Genomic DNA, 13,756 nt, shown 5'->3' with positions numbered 1-13,756 from the left:
TGTTAGAAGCTATTTGAATAGACCTTCCTTTATCTGTGTAGTATTTTCTTTTAGTTACAATACTTTCATCACATGCAGGTAGAAAAGACCAAGAAGAAGACAACATGAGACTCAAATAAAATTAGCCACCCATCAGGCAGGATCTGGTCTCCAGGCCAAAGAGCCTTGTAAATATTCAAATTTGTCTTCCTCAAGCTACTAAAACAGAACACACATGAAACATGCCCCTTGTACTTCTGATGTCTGTCTAATTTATGATATTAGGAGTGGGTATCCTGGCTACTTCCTTGTATAAAATAAAATTACCGCAGTGACCTCACGGTAACTCACTAACTCTGTTTGCACCCTATCTTGTCTCTTTCCACACGAAGATGAAAATTTCTTCAACAGCTTATTCCAGGCAGGATTGCATCATTACTTTTTCTCTTCGGTGCCCGCAATTTATTTGTTCTTTCTTGCAAATCTGCTCAATTTAATATCAACCAAAACTTCCCCACCCCTATCTTTATTCACCATTTAGATTATGCTAAAAATTGTCTAGCAATGTTTACTCGTTAGCAGTGGCCACCTTGACTCGAGTACAGTGTAGGTCTCTCATACCGGAAGGAATGGAAAAGTTTTCTGCTTCCTGTCTAAGATTTATCCCTTCATTTGAGACCATTAATTTTCTCACAGCCTTTATTGAAGACAACCTAATAGTCTTTTTGTTTTTTACTAACTTTATCTTTCCATAAATGTGCTCAAGTTTTCATGCCCCCCTTTAGATTCACTCTTTATATTTCTCAAAGCTATGATCTCTCTTCCTTGCTTTCTTGCATGTTCTCCTCATCCCTTATCCATCTGCTATCTGACCTGCAGCATCTCTCACCACCAATAACTCCCAGATAATCAGTTGTCATGAAGTCAAAAATTTATGAAATGTAGAAATTAAGGAAGTAATATTAAATCCAAGGACTATCATAAAAATGTATTTATAAATTTAATTGATGCCTACATGACAGAATATAGAAGAATATTGTGTCTTCTTCCAAGTAGAATATACATTGTCCACCAAATGCATTTCCTTCCCAGTCACCTTCTGAGATGTAGACATGTCACTACTCTATGACCATGACCTCCCCATTATGACTGTTGACTGCATCCTCAGACCCCAGAGCGCCCATTTCTTCAGATAGGGTGTTTGCCACATATAAGGAATACAAGCCTCAAACTTAGCCATCCAGAGTTGGCAATTTTATTCTGGGATGACTGATGATGGTACCATCAGTTTTTCTCAAGTGCATTCATGTTTTTGTAAAACTGCAGCCACCTTGTACTTTGAGTTAGGCCTAACAAATAGGCTTCATTTGCCTTCATAGGTTGGGTTTGGTTTGGTTTTAGTTTATTGTCTTTTGAAAGTGTGTTTACTTCTTGAGTTCCTTTCTTTCTAATAATTCATTCTAGCTACTTCTTCATTCTTTACTTCCCCACTAAATATTGTTCTTTTATGGTAGTCTCTCTATTGTGAGTGTGTGTGTATGGCAGGGTGAAGTGTTGGGATTGAAGCCAGATGGCTACTTTTCTACCAGCTCCTGCCTTTTCTTTGCTAATTTACACTCCATCAGCATCAACATCACACTTGTCATAGTAAGTCTCATATTCTCTTCTCCAGTACACAAGTCACTCCCATTCACCTGACCTACTGGACAATTGGACATGGATTTCCCAAAACATGAGGGCAAAGACAAACCACTTATTTATTAAATATCACATTCTATATACCTCTTTGATCTGGGAAATCTTATTGATACATTTTTACTAATTTTTTCAGATGTTACATGCTTACATGTTTTCTCAAAATTTTTAAAGTTTAAAATCTTTTTGACTTATTTCCCCTTTTCAGTATCCCAATTGTAATGGATTAGCTGTCCCCGTTCCTAATTCTCTAACATTTTTTCTTCTAATGGTTCTATTCTTTGAGTAAAATATGAATAAAAGATGGCAACTGTATTGTCTCTTTGCTTATCTTCGCATCCTCATCATCTCTTAGGCGCTTACTAAGTATTTGTAAATAATGTCTGAGCTCACAGTATCATTAGGGGAGACAGTCTTTATTTACAGATCAATTAGGAACAAACACAATTCAGGCATAAAGTTGAAAATTGAAGCTGCTGACATCTGCAGCATGCCTTACTGCGGAAAATTCAAACCATTTTTTTTACAATAAAATAAATACTTTTGAATGTCCTCTAAAATTCTATGCTGCATGTGTATCTACATATTTGATATGCTTTGCAGAAGTGAGATGTCAAAGAGCAGAGTGAAACAAAGGAAAAATTTAGAATAAAGGCACCGTGATATGTAATGACCCCATTACAACCCCTTGCAGGAGTCCTATAACCTGCGCTCTCCCAAATTTGCTGAACTTAATCTATCCAAAGAAAGATGTATCTTACTTCTTGGCCTAAGCACATCAGAGAGGGCTTCATGAAGGATGCTGAGAACCATAGACAAGGATGTTCTGGGCTTTTTAAGAATATGGTTTACTGAGAAATTCCCTGATAGGCTAAAAGGACGGTATTTGTGATGAGAATAATAGGATTTTGATGGTAGAGAAAAGAGAAGAAAAGAATTAAAAGGACTACGGTTCAAATGTCAGTACACTCAAGGAAAAAATAATGATGTATACTAAAATGCACATTATATAACACTGAGGTCTCTCTTCCTAAAGATTGGATCTTTCGTAAAATACTGATGATTGAATTTGCACTTTAAGTCTAGTAGAAGAAAAGAAGTATTTTGCATGTGAGGATTCTCACGTGTTTGAGGGTGGCTTTGGCTATATCATACTGAATCATCGGGCTGAGCACAGCTTTGACATGTAACAAGACAACTTGTTAAAGGAAAAAAAGCAAACAGGAGGTAAGAAGTAAAGAAGGAAGGAGGGAGGGAAGCAAGGGAGAAAGAAAAATGAAACCATCATGTTCTGTTATACTCAAAAGAGGGATGGGAACAAAGTTTGCTGTGAAGAGGGAAGTTCCTACCTACCATGTATGTGCAAAATGGCTTCTTTGGTAGCTGCAAAAGTAGGTGATATGACTGCTGTGGCTGGCCTATTGCATTTTATTTTTCCTATCCCACAGACGCTACAGAGTTCTAAGGGTAAAAAGCAATGTAAAAATGACTATAGCTAGAAGGTGAGGAGGCAACAAAATCCGCATTCTCAGAAGATCCTAAATAAGATCTAACGTAACTTAAACTAGATAAGGGGAAAGAGCTCAGCAGTTATGGAGATGGAAGTCTCCCTAGTAAGTAAAATTAGAAAACAAAACCATCAGAATTGAATTGACAACAGAATTTGAAACTATACAATAGAAACACATAATTATGGATATTGAAATTATACAAACCAGAAGACATGAAGATTATCATTTTTCCCACTAGAGTTGCCAAACTTCCTGCATCATTTCTCTATCCCTATTTAGAAAGGTTTTTTTCACTACAATTGTGTCATTTTGTTTTGTTTTATTTTTGAAACTTTTGTGTGTATCTTATTCCCATTTTAAATGCAGAATTTTAGAGAATTACTATGTAGAGAAGAGTAATAGGAAAAAAAGCAAGCCTTGTGTTTGAAGGATCAACGCGAGATTTGTTCTCCATTGGGTGCAAAGGTAGTTCCTGGAGCTGACAACAGTATATCTTCACTAAGCTAATTAAGTCAACATGTATACTTAAGATCTTATAACTAAAGGAGATTACACAAGGACTGAAGGGGTTTCTGAATGAGATTAACAAAAGGCTCTAGTAAATAGTTTTTTTAAAGACTAGAAAAGAAGGAAATGGACCATTTTATATGCTCTGAGCTACACATTTTAATATTACTAAATTTACATCAATAAATATCATCAATAATTTTCAATGAGCCCTGGGTTTTAGATGGAGTTCTTCAATTAGTATATATACAGTCGACATAGCATGGAACTGAACTCTAAAGCCTATTAAAACGAATTCACTTACAACATATGAGGACTAAAGTTCATTACATTAATTGATAAATGTTTGACTATTGTAAACAATAATAGAAGAATATGGAACATGCCAAGTAGATTCCCAAGGAGAAATATTACTCAAAAGATAACAAAACAAGGTCGATGTGCATATTTCTTAAGAGAACAATTCACTGAAAGAAAATTAGTTGTTCTGCACTAGTTTTACAGGTAGCAGACTGAGACTCCTATATTTCTTTAATTAATGAAGCTAAGGAAAGCACAGCGTATAGTTGTGAAGTATGGGGAGAGCAACTGGGCCACGTGGAGGAGTAGGAACCTGAGACCCTTGCAGGAAAACCTGGAAAACCCCAAAGCAGTTGAATGTGGCAGGCTTTGAGAACGTGTCTCATGTGGCCCAGCACTTACTGCCAGGTCAGCTCCAAGGGATGAGTCAAAGAGCAGGGAAGTCAGGGTACAAGGAGCCCATGCCAAGCCTGCAGCAGCGAGCAAAGAATTCTGCCTGTGAGTTTGGGATTTTGAAGGAATGCTGAGTGCTAGACATGAAAGTTGTCCTAGGACTTATTTCAAGGTTAGGAATTCAGCAGCTGAAAAGGCCAAAGAAATTTTAGAAGGAAAATGAGCAACAGCTGAGCTCCCTTAATTTCTTGTCATGCCCTGATCCACACTTCCATTTTTAAAGGGGCCGTGTTTCACTGCCAACAACACAAATTTCACGAGAATGACTCTCACCATAGGACTGAAGTGGAAATCTTTTACTTCTCCTTTGGATAATAGTAATATAGTCTGATCATGGATCAGAGGTTCAAGTATATTAACTACAGTTCTCAAATTACTCTAAAAGAAGAGAATAAATGTGTCTAGGACCAGTAAGAGGCTCAGCAAGTAAGGGCACTTGGTGCCAAGACTGAACACCTGCCTTTGACCACAGGAGCTCACATGATGGAAAAAAAGCATCCACCTGCAAGTTGTCTTCTGACCACAAAACGCACGACATGGTATCCCTACACACACACACACACACACACACACACACACACAATCTGAGAAAAATACTTATCTCATAAATGAACAATGTGGGATGCATACAAGTCACCCTCAAAGAAATGTAGTTTGGGGATTGAAAACCAGGGCTAAAATTTAAGTTGATGTTCTCGGTTGACAATACCTCTGCTTTCAACTAAACAAGAACTTTCCAACAAAGCAATAGTATAAGCCAAACATGTAACCTTAAATTCTCTAGAGTTTAAATTAAAAATATAAAGCAAACATTAAAATAACCCAATATATTTTAAATTCTTTTATTAAAGTGTATGTTTCTCAATACCAGTTCCTCCAACTCTGATATGTATTTTACAGACAGTGTAGCTTAACCCAAATGTGCTCTTGGTGCTACATTTCACAGTACATGACCACGTGTCAGACTCTGCTGTGTATGATTCAAAATGGGAACTGCTGACTTTGAAGGAGAGGACCTATTCTGTAGACATGTTTACATAGTTCTCAATGCTTCTAAAGTTTGACTTCATGTCACAATCACCTGACAAACTTTTAAACATATAAGGAACTGAATTTATCTATACAATTTTTAATTTAATTGTAATGTGGACCCCTAGGTATCAGTGTTTTTAAACTTTGTATTGAAGCATGATGAATATTTAAAATGATCATGCATTCATAAGTCTATGTATTTTTCTAGAATAAACACTCAGGTAAACATCATCCAGATTGAGAATTCAAATATATCAACACCTAGAATCCTCATCATATTTCTTTTTAGTCACCACCTCTGGAAAAAGCTAAATCCCCTGTGACTGGTAAAATGATTCATATCCATCTATTCTTCCAAGGCTAAATCCAGTCTATCCCATCAACTCATTTCAGATGGCCCCGCTGTGGAATCCTGCCAATATGGTTGATATCAACGTGGCTGTCTCTATCACATCCCACCCCCTATACATAAATGCCTGAGAGCATAGGCCTTTCACAGGATTCCATCTCCAGGTCCATCCATTTCATTTTCACTCTATCCCAGGCTATCATAGGCCTTCTCCTCTGTTCCAGTCTTGCTGATGCCCAGTATTCCGTGCCCTATATCCTACTTAGTTAGCCATAGATCACATAGACAAGAATGCTGTGAAACCAGTATTGAAAATAAATTCTTTTCTCATACAACACACCCAGACCACAGTCCCCTTCCCACTCCTCCCAACTCTCCCCTACACACACCTCTCCTCTTCACCCCCCCCCACGTTGTTTTCCTTAGGAGGCCTCCAAAGACAACAGCTAAACAGAATGAAACAAGATACTTAAGACAAGGTAAAAGCCCTCACATCAAGGCAACCCAGCAGAAGGAAAAGAGTTCCAAGAGCAGGCAAGAGTCAGAGACTCATTTGCTCCCAGTTAGGAGTCCTACAAAAACGCCAAGATAACAGCCACAGTACCTACACAGAGGACCTAGTACAGACCTGTGCAGGCATGGTGCCTGCTTTTTGACTCTCTGTGAACCCTACTTAGTTGATTCAATAGACGATGTTTTCCTGGTGTCCTCCATACCCTCTGACTCCTACAACTTTTCCTTTCCCTCTTTAAGAGGGAAATCCCCATCTCTGAAAAGATGGAATATCGGAGACCTCCAATTTAGGCTCCCTCTCTTTTTCTCTCTGCATAATGTATGACTGTGGGTCTCTGCACCTGGTCCCATCTGCCAGAGGAAGCCTCTCTGATAATGACTGTACAATCTATGAGTACAGAAGACTATCATTAGAAAGCATTTATTTATCTCTATCTGTCTGCCTGGCTGTCTATCTACCTATCTATTTTTAGAACTGGTAAACTGTGGTCAGGTTTGTTTATACCCTTGGTCTCTTGGCCTATCCAGCCTCTAGTTCCTGGCCATCCAGGCATTGTTGGGCATGGACTCCCTCTAGTGGCATGGGCCTCAAAGTTTTACCAGACATTGGTTGGCAACTCCCACAAGTCCTGAACCACATTTTCCCAGCACATCTGGCAGGCAAGATGGATTGTAGGGCTAAGGTTTGTAGCTGGATTGGTGACCATGATTCTCTTTCAGTAGCCTGCAGAGTACCTTCCTGTGCCAAAGAGACTATAACAGTAGTTTTCAACCTTTGTTCTTGGCAATGGGGTCCCACTCATACTTGAAATTTTTAGGAAGGGTGGACATGGGAGCAGGGAAGCAGATATCTTAATTAAGGGAGCCATCTGAGGGTTGTCAAGAGACTTTACTCTAGATGGGTTCCTAGATATCCAGGGAGATGCCCCAGTTACTTGCTTGGGCAGCTGAGGAGAGGGAGCCAGAAAAGGCCAGATCCTATAGCCATACTGATGAATATCTTGCATATCACCATAGAACCTTCACCTGGCGATGGATGGAGATAGAGACAGAGCCCCACATTGGAGCACTGGACTGAGCTCCCAAGGTCCCAACGAGGAGCAGAAGGAGAGAGATCATGAGAAAGAAAGTCAGAACCATGAGGGATGCATTTACCCACTGAGACGGCGGGACAGAACTAACGGGAGATCACCAAGTCCAGTTGGAATGGGACTGATGGAACATCCGACCAAACTGGACTCTCTGAAAGTGGCTGATGGTGGAGGCTGACCGAGAAGCCAAGGACAATGGCGATGGGCTTGGTCTCTACGACAAGGACAGGCTCTGTGTGAGTCTTGTCAGTTTGGTTGCTTAACTTCCTGGACCTGGAGGGAGTTGGGAGGACCTTGGACTCAACATAGTGTAGAGAACCCTGATGGCTCTTTGGCCTGGAGAGAGAGGGAATGGGGGTATGGGTGGAGGGAGGTGAGGGAAGGGGGAGGAGGAGGGGAGGAGATGGCAATTTTTAATAAAAAAAATAAACGGAAAAAATTAAAAAATAAAATTAAATTAAATTTTAAAAAAAACTAAACAGAATTCCCAAGTCTATTCTATTTCCCTTGTTATAGTTCTCAAGTTTCTATCTCATTACCAATTTACTGGTCCCATCTACTTTTATCTGAAGAAATACCATTTGCTTATCTTGACTAGTTCCCTTCTTCACATTAAAGGAGTTGAAAAAAAATATCAGGCTTGGTGTCTTCAATGGACGTCTCCCCAGTAACAAATTTAGGGCATAATCATCTATTAAGATGTATCGCAGCTCCACTCAGCATGAGGAAAGAGATTAAAAAAATCTTGAATTCATGGTCCCCTTCCTATAGTAAATACTGAATAGGCACATTCTAGACATACTGAATTCACAGAAACATCTGGCCTGTCATTTGTTGGAATTGCTTTACAATGGAGTTTCATTTCTTTTCACTCAGAACAGTGCTCTGTTGTGCTTCTGGCCCATAAAAGAATATTTTGAATGGATCTGACTTTGCAAAGGCAGCACTTACAATTGAGAAAGGCAAAACATGGCCATCTGTTCCCTCTACTTGGCTCAGTCTGACAGTGGCCTGTGGCAGCTGTCTTCCCGTTTGATTTGCCTTCCTCCCACCCAGCCCACCTGCCTCTTACCGCCAGTTTCTCACTCCGCCTTCCTCACATACATGTGTTTCCACATTCTTTCCCTCCTACTCACATATCTCCATGTGCCCTCATTTGATCTCTTCATTGTTCTTACAGTCAAGAGTACACAGTTGCTTGCTGGACTCCATCCTCCAAGCCTAGTTTCCTCCCTGTCATTTTGCTTACAGTGCTGTGCTAAGTGGTTATTCTCTTCCCAAATACTACTCAACATATGTAACAGAAAAAAGAAAAAAGAAACCAGAAAGGGAACACCAATCTTAGTGTACTTATATGTGACTCAATATCGAGTCTGGTCCAAGTAAGGAAACAGCTAAGGCTCTGTTTAATGCAGAGCTTAAAGAAGTAACAATGCTGTTCAGGCATCCCTCACTTCAACCATTAAAGAATTCCCCAGAGTCTTCCATCAGGTATGACAGAGTGGTCAGGTGTAATCACCACCAACTGTTGCCACAACTCGAAACTGATCTAAGTTCCCCAAAGATTAATATCACACACTTGCTCAACCATGTTCATTGTTTCTCTATCCATGCTAGCCAGAAACTGGAAAGAACCTAAATGCTCCTCAACAGAAGAATGAATAAAGAAAATGGAGTATTACTCAAGAGTTAAAAGAATAGAGGCAGAGCCGGGCGGTGGTGGCGCACGCCTTTAATCCCAGCACTCGGGAGGCAGAGGCAGGCGGATCTCTGTGAGTTCGAGGCCAGCCTGGTCTACAAGAGCTAGGTCCAGGACAGGCTCTAAAAAAGCTGCAGAGAAACCCTGTCTCGAAAAACCAAAAAAAAAAAAAAAAAAAAAAAAATAAGAATAGAGGCAGGCGGATCTCTGTGAGCTCGAGACCAGCCTGGTCTACAAGAGCTAGTTCCAGGACAGGCTCCAAAGCCGCAGAGAAACCCTGTCTCGAAAAACCAAAAAAAAAAAAAAAAAAAAAAAAAAAAAAAAAAAAAAAAAAAAGAATGATATCTTGATGTTTGCAGGCAAATCGATGGAACTACAAGAAAATCATCCTGGGTAAGGTAACACAGACTCAGAAAGATAAATATTGTATGTATTCACACAAATCCAACTACAAAACCTTTGATCTAGTCTTAAATGAAAACCAAGCTACACGTTTTATATCCAGAGATATTAGGAATAAAAAAAGGGGGTTAGAGGACAAATTGTTCTCCCTGGGAAGACAAATATAACAGATTTTATAGAAGAACTAAGGTGCAGGGGTACAGGAATAGAGAACCTGGTGGGGAGGGGGAGGGGAAATGGGGCTGAGCAAGGGCATGCAGAGAGACACAGGTAGAATTGTGGGACATTTGAAGGATGTCTAATACAGTGGAAACTCCCTAAAATGTAAGAAGATGATCCTAGTGAATGTAGGGCCCAGGTCTGCCCCTGCTCCTGGGGTAACCTGAGGACAGTTTCTGGTCAGCCAGCTAAAACATTCTGTTTGTGTCTGTGCTCCCTCTGCCCTGCCTAGTCATTAGCTGTAGGGCATTGTTTACTCCATCTTGGGTGTGGCAATTTCCCACCTGCCTGAGGGGAATTCCTTGTGCAGCAGCTAGGTATTTAAGTGTTTCCCCAAGGTTGAATAAACAGCAGGGCAGCCCAGCAGTCCCCTGATCTCCTTTCAAAGGACCCAGGTCTCTTGTATGTTCTTTCAATCTCCAGGCCCTTGCCCGGCTCACATAGGATACAGTGGTGCATGAACTGTACCAAGAGGGTAACACAGAATCGGGTGTTACAAGTGAAATCTCCAAATAATGAGAGAGAGGTAATACCAACTGGACATCTCTTTTCGCCAAACAAAACTTTTCAGTACCTTAACTGGGTTACAATTGAATTGTTGTCTAAAGGGGTCCCATAGAAACCCCCAAACAATGCAGACCAAGACAACAGGTGGCTCTTCACAAGCTGACAGTAAGGTCCTATAACTTAAGACAACAACCATACAACTCATTGAACATGAAGAGATTAAGCTGGTACCTACCTAGAATCTTCACCCCTGTGTTGAAGTAGTGATTTTGAAACAGGAAAGTACCAAAAGATCAACATAAACACAAATCCAACTACAAAACCTTTGATCTAAGTTTGTCCTACCTGCAAAATATGTTAGAGCAATGGATACCTTGTAGAAGTAACTAACCAATGTCTGATTTGATTCGACTTAAGGCTCACTCCATGAGATGGAACCCATACCTGATACTGCTTGGGAGCCTCTAAGATATCAGAAACTAGATATCCTAGAGACCTACGTGAAGCCAAATACTACTGGTCTAAAAAAATGTAGCAACAAAATGACTCCTGACGATATTCTGCTATACTCATAGATCAATATGTTACTCAGCCATTATCAGAAAAGCTTCCTCCTGCAGCAGATGGGATCAAATAAAAGCCCACAACTAGACATTATACAAAGAGAGACCTCATAGCTCTAAATGGGATGTCTCCATCAAATTCCTCAGAGTTTAGAGAACCCAGGGAAAGATGAAGCAGAATGTAAGAGTCAGAGGGGATAAGGACACCAGGAGAACAAGGCCTCTAAATCAACTGAACAATCATGAACTCACCGAGACCGAGGCAGCATGCACAGGGTGGACACAGGTTCACACCAGGTTGAATTTCATCACTTTGTGGGACTCCTGAGTGTTTGGGTGAGTGGGCTTCTGGTTCCTTGTGCCTTCTCTTGGGACTCTTCTTTCTTTTGTTTTGACTTATCAGACTTTGGTGTGATAGGTTTTGTTTTATTAAATTTTTTGTTATGTTTTGTTATCTTTTAGAAGCCTGTTCTTTTGTAATGAGAGACACAGGAGAGTGGTTCTGGACGGAAGTGGAGAGGGTGGAAGAGGCAGGAGTAGAGGAGAGGAATAACTGTAATTCAGATGCACCATATGAAAAAAGAGTGGAGGAAAATAAAAAGTAAATAAATAAAAATTAAAATGATTAGTGATGGAGGAGAGTTATCTGTCTATGTTACTTTCATTGGTTAATTAATAAAGAAAACTGCCTTGGCCCTTTAAGAGACAGAAAATTAGGTAGGTGGAGTAGACAGAACAGAATTCTGGGAAAGAGAGGGGAGATGCTTCAGGCAGTCGCCATAGTGAGTCTCCATGCTTCTCCTATCCGAGATGGACGCAGGTTAAGATCTTTCCTGGTAAGCCACACCTCATGGTGCTACACAGATTACTAAATATGGGTTAAAGGAAGATGTGAGAATTAACCAATAAGAGGCTGAAACCATGGGTCAGGCAGTGTTTTAAAAGAATACAGTTTCCGTATAATTATTTTGGGTAAAGCTAGCCGGGTGGCGGGACACAGCCCCGCCGTTCCTTCTACAGATTGGCGCCAAAATAAAAAGTAAATAAATAAAAATTAAAATGATTAGTGTCACACCTTTATTTTATCCAGACATTAAATTTAGGAACTACACGGTTGCTTTTAAAGCATGTACTCAGAACCTTGACTATTAATTGGCAATTAACTATTCTGAATCTTCTTTACAAACCAAAATAGTAATAGCATTTCATGAGAATGTTGACTATAGTCTCTAAGAATACTAAAGGTTGAATTTTTCTTTTTCCATCCTGTTGGCTATTCAACAATTAAGTCACAGTCATGATATTGATTTAGATGGAATTCAGGAAAACAAGGTCTTAAGTTAGAAAATGTCATCAGAAAGCTGAAGGGGGATCAGTAAAGAATTTTTGTCTATTTGATGTTGGGGATGTGCCTAATACTTCAAGACTATCTAAGAACCAATGCAACTTCAGCCTGATCTTTTCTTAGCAACTGTTATCTTTCTAGCCCACAAGGTCAGTAGTTAGTAGAGGGTACCTACACTCCCCTAACACTGTGGGGAATAAGGCTATCTCCACTGACATTGGAAGGAAGAGAGAAAACAATGGGCAGTTCAGTCATTTGTTGACATTTTCTTTCCTCTCAAATATTTTCTTCTTAGTGTTCTGACTCAGTTGCAGACAGAAACCCATTCTTTTGGTTCCCTGAATAAAATTGAGATCAGGCACAGTTTGTAAGAACTGGGACAAAAATGAGAAAGTGTAAATGGCTGTGCACATAATAAAATTTTCTGCTGTGCTGATTCACTTCAATAGTTCTCCAGAATCTCCACTTGCTTATTATTTTCTCTAGAAAAAAGAAAAACTTCTCCTCTGTTTCTGTGGACTCTCCTCAAATTCTAGACTGACACTTTTTTGACCAAATGAGACATATTATAAGAGTTATCTTTAAATCCATGCCTACTTTAAAACATAGCATTATTTATGTAACTCACATAACACTCAGCAATCAAGTACACTGGGAAAATGTTTCCTTGCTATAAAAAAGATAATCCTAAAGTCTACTTCTCAACTAGCATATGCACAGATTGTGGTGTGTGCTGGCTAGTTTTATATCAACTTCTCACCTAGCGTATGCACAGGTTATGGTGTGTGCTGGCTAGTTTTATGTCAACTTGACACAAGCTAGAGTAATCAGAAAGGAGCAAGTCTCAATTGAAAAAATGCCTCAATCAGATTAGACCATGGGCGAGCCTGCAGTGCATTTTTGTAACTAGCGATTGGTGGAAGGGGACCCAGCCCATTATGGGTGGTGCCTTCCCTGAACTGGTGGCACTCTGAGCAAGCCATGGGGAGTAAACAAGTAAGCAGCACCCCTCCATGGCCTCTACATCAACTACTGACTCTAGGTCCCTGCCCTGCTTGAGTTCCTGACTTGGCTTCACTCAATGGATATATGTAAACAAAATGTTTAAGCTAAGACATGATGTTTATCAAACTGTTTACTCAACTAGAAAATTTAACCTTTTTAATTTAATTATAGCAGTAAAAATTTAAAAAGCATTTTTACTTTAGGTATAAACAAATTTCCTAAAGTAAACATTCTGGTCTTTCTTTCTTTCTTTCTTTCTTTCTTTCTTCCTTTCTTTCTTTCTCTCTCTCTCTCTCTCTTTCTCTCTCTCTCTCTCTTTCTTTCTTTTTTTCTTTCTTTCTTTCTTGAGCTGTAAGAATTTTATTTATTTATTTTATTGCTTTATAAATAATACCATTCAAAATTTCCACTCTCTCTCCTCCTCCCATTCTCCTCCTACCTCCCACTCACCTTCCCCCTTCCCCCTCCCCCCCTAGTCCTAAGGGAGGGCAGAATACCCTGCCCTGTAGAAAGTCCAAGGCCCTACCCCCTCCATCCAGGGCTAGGAAGGTGTGCATCCAAATAGACTAGGATCCCAAAAAGCAAG

The sequence above is a fragment of the Arvicola amphibius genome, chromosome 11 (genome assembly GCF_903992535.2).
Source record: "Arvicola amphibius chromosome 11, mArvAmp1.2, whole genome shotgun sequence".
Taxonomy (NCBI): Eukaryota; Metazoa; Chordata; class Mammalia; order Rodentia; family Cricetidae; genus Arvicola; species Arvicola amphibius.
The sequence above is the reverse complement of the archived record's forward strand: the minus strand, read 5'-3'. Positions refer to the sequence as shown.